This window comes from Somniosus microcephalus, unplaced genomic scaffold, assembly GCF_052327205.1.
Source record: "Somniosus microcephalus isolate GS21.2 unplaced genomic scaffold, FLI_Smic_1.0 unresolved_chr6, whole genome shotgun sequence".
NCBI lineage: Eukaryota > Metazoa > Chordata > Chondrichthyes > Squaliformes > Somniosidae > Somniosus > Somniosus microcephalus.
Genome location: NW_028225184.1, coordinates 41,496,822 through 41,502,371, shown reverse-complemented (window position 1 = coordinate 41,502,371; position 5,550 = coordinate 41,496,822). Strand labels below are relative to the sequence as shown.

Below are 5,550 nucleotides of genomic sequence, written 5' to 3'. Positions count from 1 at the left end.
TGTCCAAAAGACCTTTTCAGCTCATTGACTCTACTCTTATTCCTATTTTGTAAACCATTATTTGGCTCAGATTTCTAACACTTACATTTTCTTCTCAGGGAAGTGGAGAAGCAGCAGAGAAATGAGGTGAGATCATTGACTGTTGAATTGTCAATTACAACCACACCTGGCCAAGATAAAACTCAGATGCAGATGTTCAGGAATAATTGTACCCTGTATACTTCACTTCCTTTTCATATTAGAAAGAAACTCCCCCACTCACACTCACGCACACACTCCAACACGCAATTAGACGTATATACATACATACACTCACAAATTCATATACATATACACAGACTGGTATACATAATCACATATATTCACACACAAGGACACATATATTTTCTCATACGTTCAGTGAAAGACACAGATATACGCTCATAATAAAGCATACACTCAAACTCAAACACACACGTATTAAAACACACATACACACACTCAAACACACAATCATAATAAAACACACACACACTCAAACACACACACAATCACACAAACTCAACCATATTCAAACACTAATCCAGGCAGTTTTCACTTACTTCAGTAATTTTGTTTGCATCTGCACTACATCCCTTTAAATGTGTTTTTGTTCGTTATCTCATTAAACTATAGCCTTTCTCATCTGGGAATCCCATATTAACAACAGCTCAATGAGAGATGAAATCCCTCTTTGTGCTCACTGAATCGATATCGCGAATCGGTTTGTGATGATTTCATCAAATTCTTATTTTTAGCCCAATGGAAATTCTGCTCGCCAAAAAGATTGTCCAACGGGAGGAAATATTCACAAACTATGTAATGGTGCCGCTCCACATGGTGAGAGCAGGAGATAGGTCCTCATTAATCACCCTAGACGTCAAACTAATCATTAGTTCCAGGGTAACAAGGAATAACCTGGCCTGGGAACAGTTGGATAAACACATGTTCCAGGACGTGGGCAGAGAGATACTTCTACATATAACATGGGATCCATGTCTGAAATCCAATCAATACCTGTATCAAGAATTTAATGATCTGTGCCATCGAAAATAAAATGATTAATTGACGATATATGTTGTTTTAAGGAACACAGCGCCTCCTGGTGACCAAAGCAGTGAGACCCTAACATGTAAGTTCAGTTTTGTATTCGTACATCCAAAATTCTCCTTTGCATTTAGCTTTTCTTGCAGTTAACGAAAAGGAATGAACACAATATTATTGTTACATTTCTAGTAACCGTTTGTAGACATTTTATTGTATTAGCAAACCAACTGTGAATCACATATACTGTCAATCATTCTGAATCATTTAGTGAATCTGACCAAGAATCAAAATAAACTCTGAATATATATTTTCATCATTCAATGAAAGTGATTTTTCAGACAGGGAGTGATGAGGGAGTGTAGTCAACAGATGCAGAGAGGATAGTCGGAAAGAGGTCGCTGGACCCGGCACATAGATGTAAAACAAACCCCTTTTTTATTCTGACCCACTGTGCTAATTTGTTTCTAATAGGAAATCTGATCATGCATTGTTTTAAATATTTATATATTTACAGTACAGTAGTGTAATAGATGGCAATTGCTGAAGCAAGTGGAGTCGGTAATAGCATCACAGGTTTTTGCAAACATGCTGAGAAGCTGCACCACGCCACCACTGGTGGATAGATGTAATTACAGTATGCCAAATTTCTGTCGCAGATTTTGATTCCACAAGTGAATCAAGCAGAGGAATTTATCATGAGCAATGTGAAGCAACTAATTACAATCGGAAGTGCGATTTATAAAGAGCACAAAAGATTTGTATGGTATTGCTCATCGAATTCGCAGTGCAATAGGCATGTGGAGTCCGGGCTAAGTAGAGTCTTCAAGTGCAGCATTGCAGGGTCATCTTCTTAGGGTGTCAGTCGGAACCGAGGATGACTTGCTTCCACACTAAAAATTAGTTCTCAGGTGACTACACGCTCTGTCAAAGGTGGGGCAGACGGTGGTTGAAGGGGTGGGTTGGTGGGCTGCATGGGTTGACGTGCGCTCCTTCCACTTTTTGCTCTTGTAGGGTAGTGGATTACTGGACCGGCGTACACAGATGTAATTAAATTCCAATGTTGGCCGTCTTTCCCTTTTGTACAATACTTCACGTTTTATTGTTATTTAATGTTAAATAGCAAAACCCTTTCAAAGATGTGAAGCTAACACATTGGGTTAGGAGGAGCATCGAACTTCTTCTCCAGTAACGTTTAATGCGTTGTAGTGCCACCCGTGGTTAGATGGTGTAACAACAGTGTGAGACATTTACATATGAAGTTTCCAGAATAAAGGATCACATAGGTTATTATAATGAGAAAATTTTGAACAAAAAGGATGACAACATTTTAACAACAGCAGGTAAGATTTTGTAGAGAGGTAGCAACATGCCTGTATGATGTAAATATTTCGGAATCAAGTGTTTCCTTATTCAAATAGCTAAAGTTATTATCATGGATAAAAATGCATTAATATTCAACAATCGAGAGTTTAGCACTCATTGAGATCACAGGACAATTCTAGATTAGGCAAGCTATCGCTGCATCAGCGATACTCCGAGAAACATCAAGTCATACGGTGAAAATCTACTGCCCATGTCGAGAGAAACCTCAGCCAACCCATCCACTTCCTGGAGAAACCGAGGAATTGAGAAGGGAAGCTCAGCATAGGAGGTGCATTCACTTCCTAGTGGATAGTCAAATACCCATTGGTAGTTGTCAATGGCCAGCTAGTTCCCACTATTGAGTGTGGAGATGGTGTCCCATCCATATGATGATAAACAAAACCTCCATAGGAATAAAACTCTTTAATAAAAGAGGGAAATGCTCTAAGTATTTAAACATCAATCCATTTGTTATTGTGTTTTGTTTTGTTTAGATGCTGTTCTTAACCTGCAAACATTGCCGAGAGTAAACGCTGTAAGTTAAAAATGCACTGGGATTTTATTTTTCCATTGATGTGGACTTTTATCTCGCTCATTCCATCTCCTGGAACGATGTGTCCAAATATTTGTTGCCTTCAGAGTTCTTCTTCTTTTGAAATATCACAATTGCCTTGTCCAGTAATTAATATACATGAGGACAAAAATGTTTTTGATCACACTTCAATATATCTTTAAACGGCGACAGAATGATGTCCAATGCAGAATAATGAAAGGATCTCTATTTTTCTAAGCGGATTGAACAAATGTATTTGCAATAGAACAATAATATTTGAGGGGTGAGGTGTAGATTTGGGCCCGCTATAGGAACTGAAGGGAAATTACAGAGTTCAATTACCACGAATGCAGCTGCAAACACACTCCTGTACAAGCGAATCTAGGCAGTGTACAGCATTTACAGTTTAACAATTGGTTAATGTCTGGAATATGCAGAGCATTTTGACATAAACAAGACCATTTTCTATTTCACCCACTGAACCAACATGCGGTTTCCACGTCTTACACACAACATCCTAGTATCCCACCTGGAAAGTTAAGTTGTCCCTTCATTTTCCGATGCTGTCAGAGATAGGCGCTGGAACTTTTGGCTTAGAGTGGGCCTAAAACAGTGATCTGGATTCAGCCGCCCATTTTACACCTTACTGATGTCCCTTTCCATCGATGTCAAAGTGATCGGTGGCCGAACCCTTATCGTCCCTTCAGCACCTCTGATCAAGTAGAAAATTCCTCCCGCTCTCTGTTTCCATCATGTCCTGTTGCCCTGCTGCTGCTCGAGTGTCCCTTCTTGTTTTAAACAAACAGCATTACCTGAGGTGAAAACTTCATCTGCAAATGTAACCGTTAGCAGACAGTTAATACCCTTTAGAGCAGTGCAATATTCCCCGTTTAATACTGCTCACTCCAACAACGCTGCTTTTGACATTTTTCGGCTTCTGCCTTGGAGCATCAGCTGATAGAATTTCGCTGAACTGTTACCAGAGTGTAGTTGTTCGATTGCATTTCTGACCATTTGCACCATTCCTTTCAGAGTCAGCGAGACACCGTCCAAAACCTCGGTGAGGACTCCGTCCTCTATGCAGCAGTGAAACTCTAGAAGACCAGGCACATCCATCTCAACAGTACCGGACAATGCCATGGTCATCAGCATTTCACCCATTAAAATATTATTCAGCGAGACTTTGTGTTTGCAAGAAGCCATCTATGGAAATGTAATCTGTGAGAAATGTCTGACCCCAGTCCAGGTATTTAGTTTAGTTTGTGCGTAATTTAAACAAACATTTAAAACATGGTAACCAGGAGCCGGCCATTCAGCCCCTCGAGCCTTCTCTATGGAATGAGATCATGGTTGGTCTGAACCTCAACTCGGTTTACCCGGATTGTGCCTAATCATTTGATACGCTGACCTAACAAAACTTTTCAATCCCTCTCTCGAAATCTCCTATTGTCCCCCAGCACAGAGCCTTTCTGCGGGTAAACTTCTAAATTTCTGCAAAACTTCGCGTGAAGATGTGCTTCCTGAATTTGCTTCTGAGCGGCCTACCTCTAATTTTATAATTACCTTGTTATAGATTTCATTACCAGAAGAAATAGATTACCTATAGCCAACCTATCAGATAGTGTAAACATTTTAAGAACCTTGATTAATTTACACAATAATCTCCTGTACTCAAGGGGAAACAATCCAAGTCAATGCAACCTATCCTCAGAATGTAACTCTCTAAGCCCCGGTAACATTCTGGTGAATCTGCGCTGCACCCCTTCCAAGGCCAAAAGATCCTTCCTGAAGAGCGATGCCCAGAAATGACCGCAGTATTCCAGACCGGGTCTGACCAAGGATTTGTACAACTCAAGTTTAAATTCCATCCTTTTTGCCATGTTCCTTGAGATAATTGTGACTGAATCGCTGTTTCTGTGTAGCCGGGCACAAAATGCAAACTTGGCCCCCAGTCCATGAATTTGAATAATCGCTTAACCACCGGATTGGGGGCTATCAATTTCGCCAATACTCTCGGCACCACCTTGCAGCAGGAGGGTAGAAGCGGTGTTTTAGTAAAGTAAAACTTCTTACTAAGCTTGCACATTACAGAACGGACCTCACTTTGGGGAAATTAGAATAGATCAGGAAACTTCATGAACATCTTTGCCCTCTCCGCTACTGCTGGAGTTTCCTCCAGGAAGTCAATTCTGCTCTAAATAATTTGGTGTAAAATATGTTTTTGCTTTTACTGCCTGGGTGCTAAGTTTCACCATAGCAGAGCGCCGAATGTTAAATCTGGCGCAGAGTATCGCGCGCACCTTGAGGAATGGGATTGACTTTCCTTTCACTGATAAAAACGGGGTTTATTATGTTAAAACTGTGCGATTCCCCTCTGCCCTGCCAGAGTTTCCTCTCTGCGCTCTGCCCGGGTGATGCTTTGTTGCAGGAAATAATTATAACTGTTAATGGCATGGAAGATGATTTAATAGCTTTATAATAGCATATGCATTTGAGCGTACAGCAATGTCATGTGTTCAATATCTGAATAAAGGCATTACAATTTCGCAGAAGTCTAATTACACAGTAGT

General features: G+C 40.3%; 1 long non-coding RNA gene across 1 annotated transcript; it reads left to right on the top strand.

The window, feature by feature from the left end:
- Positions 1-707: 707 nt before the first annotated feature.
- On the top strand, positions 708-4,953 carry LOC147087228 (uncharacterized). Its single transcript, XR_015075600.1, has 3 exons — positions 708-1,150; positions 2,922-2,962; positions 4,013-4,953. It is a non-coding gene; the product is annotated as an uncharacterized LOC147087228 (long non-coding RNA).
- The last annotated feature ends 597 nt before the right edge of the window (positions 4,954-5,550 follow it).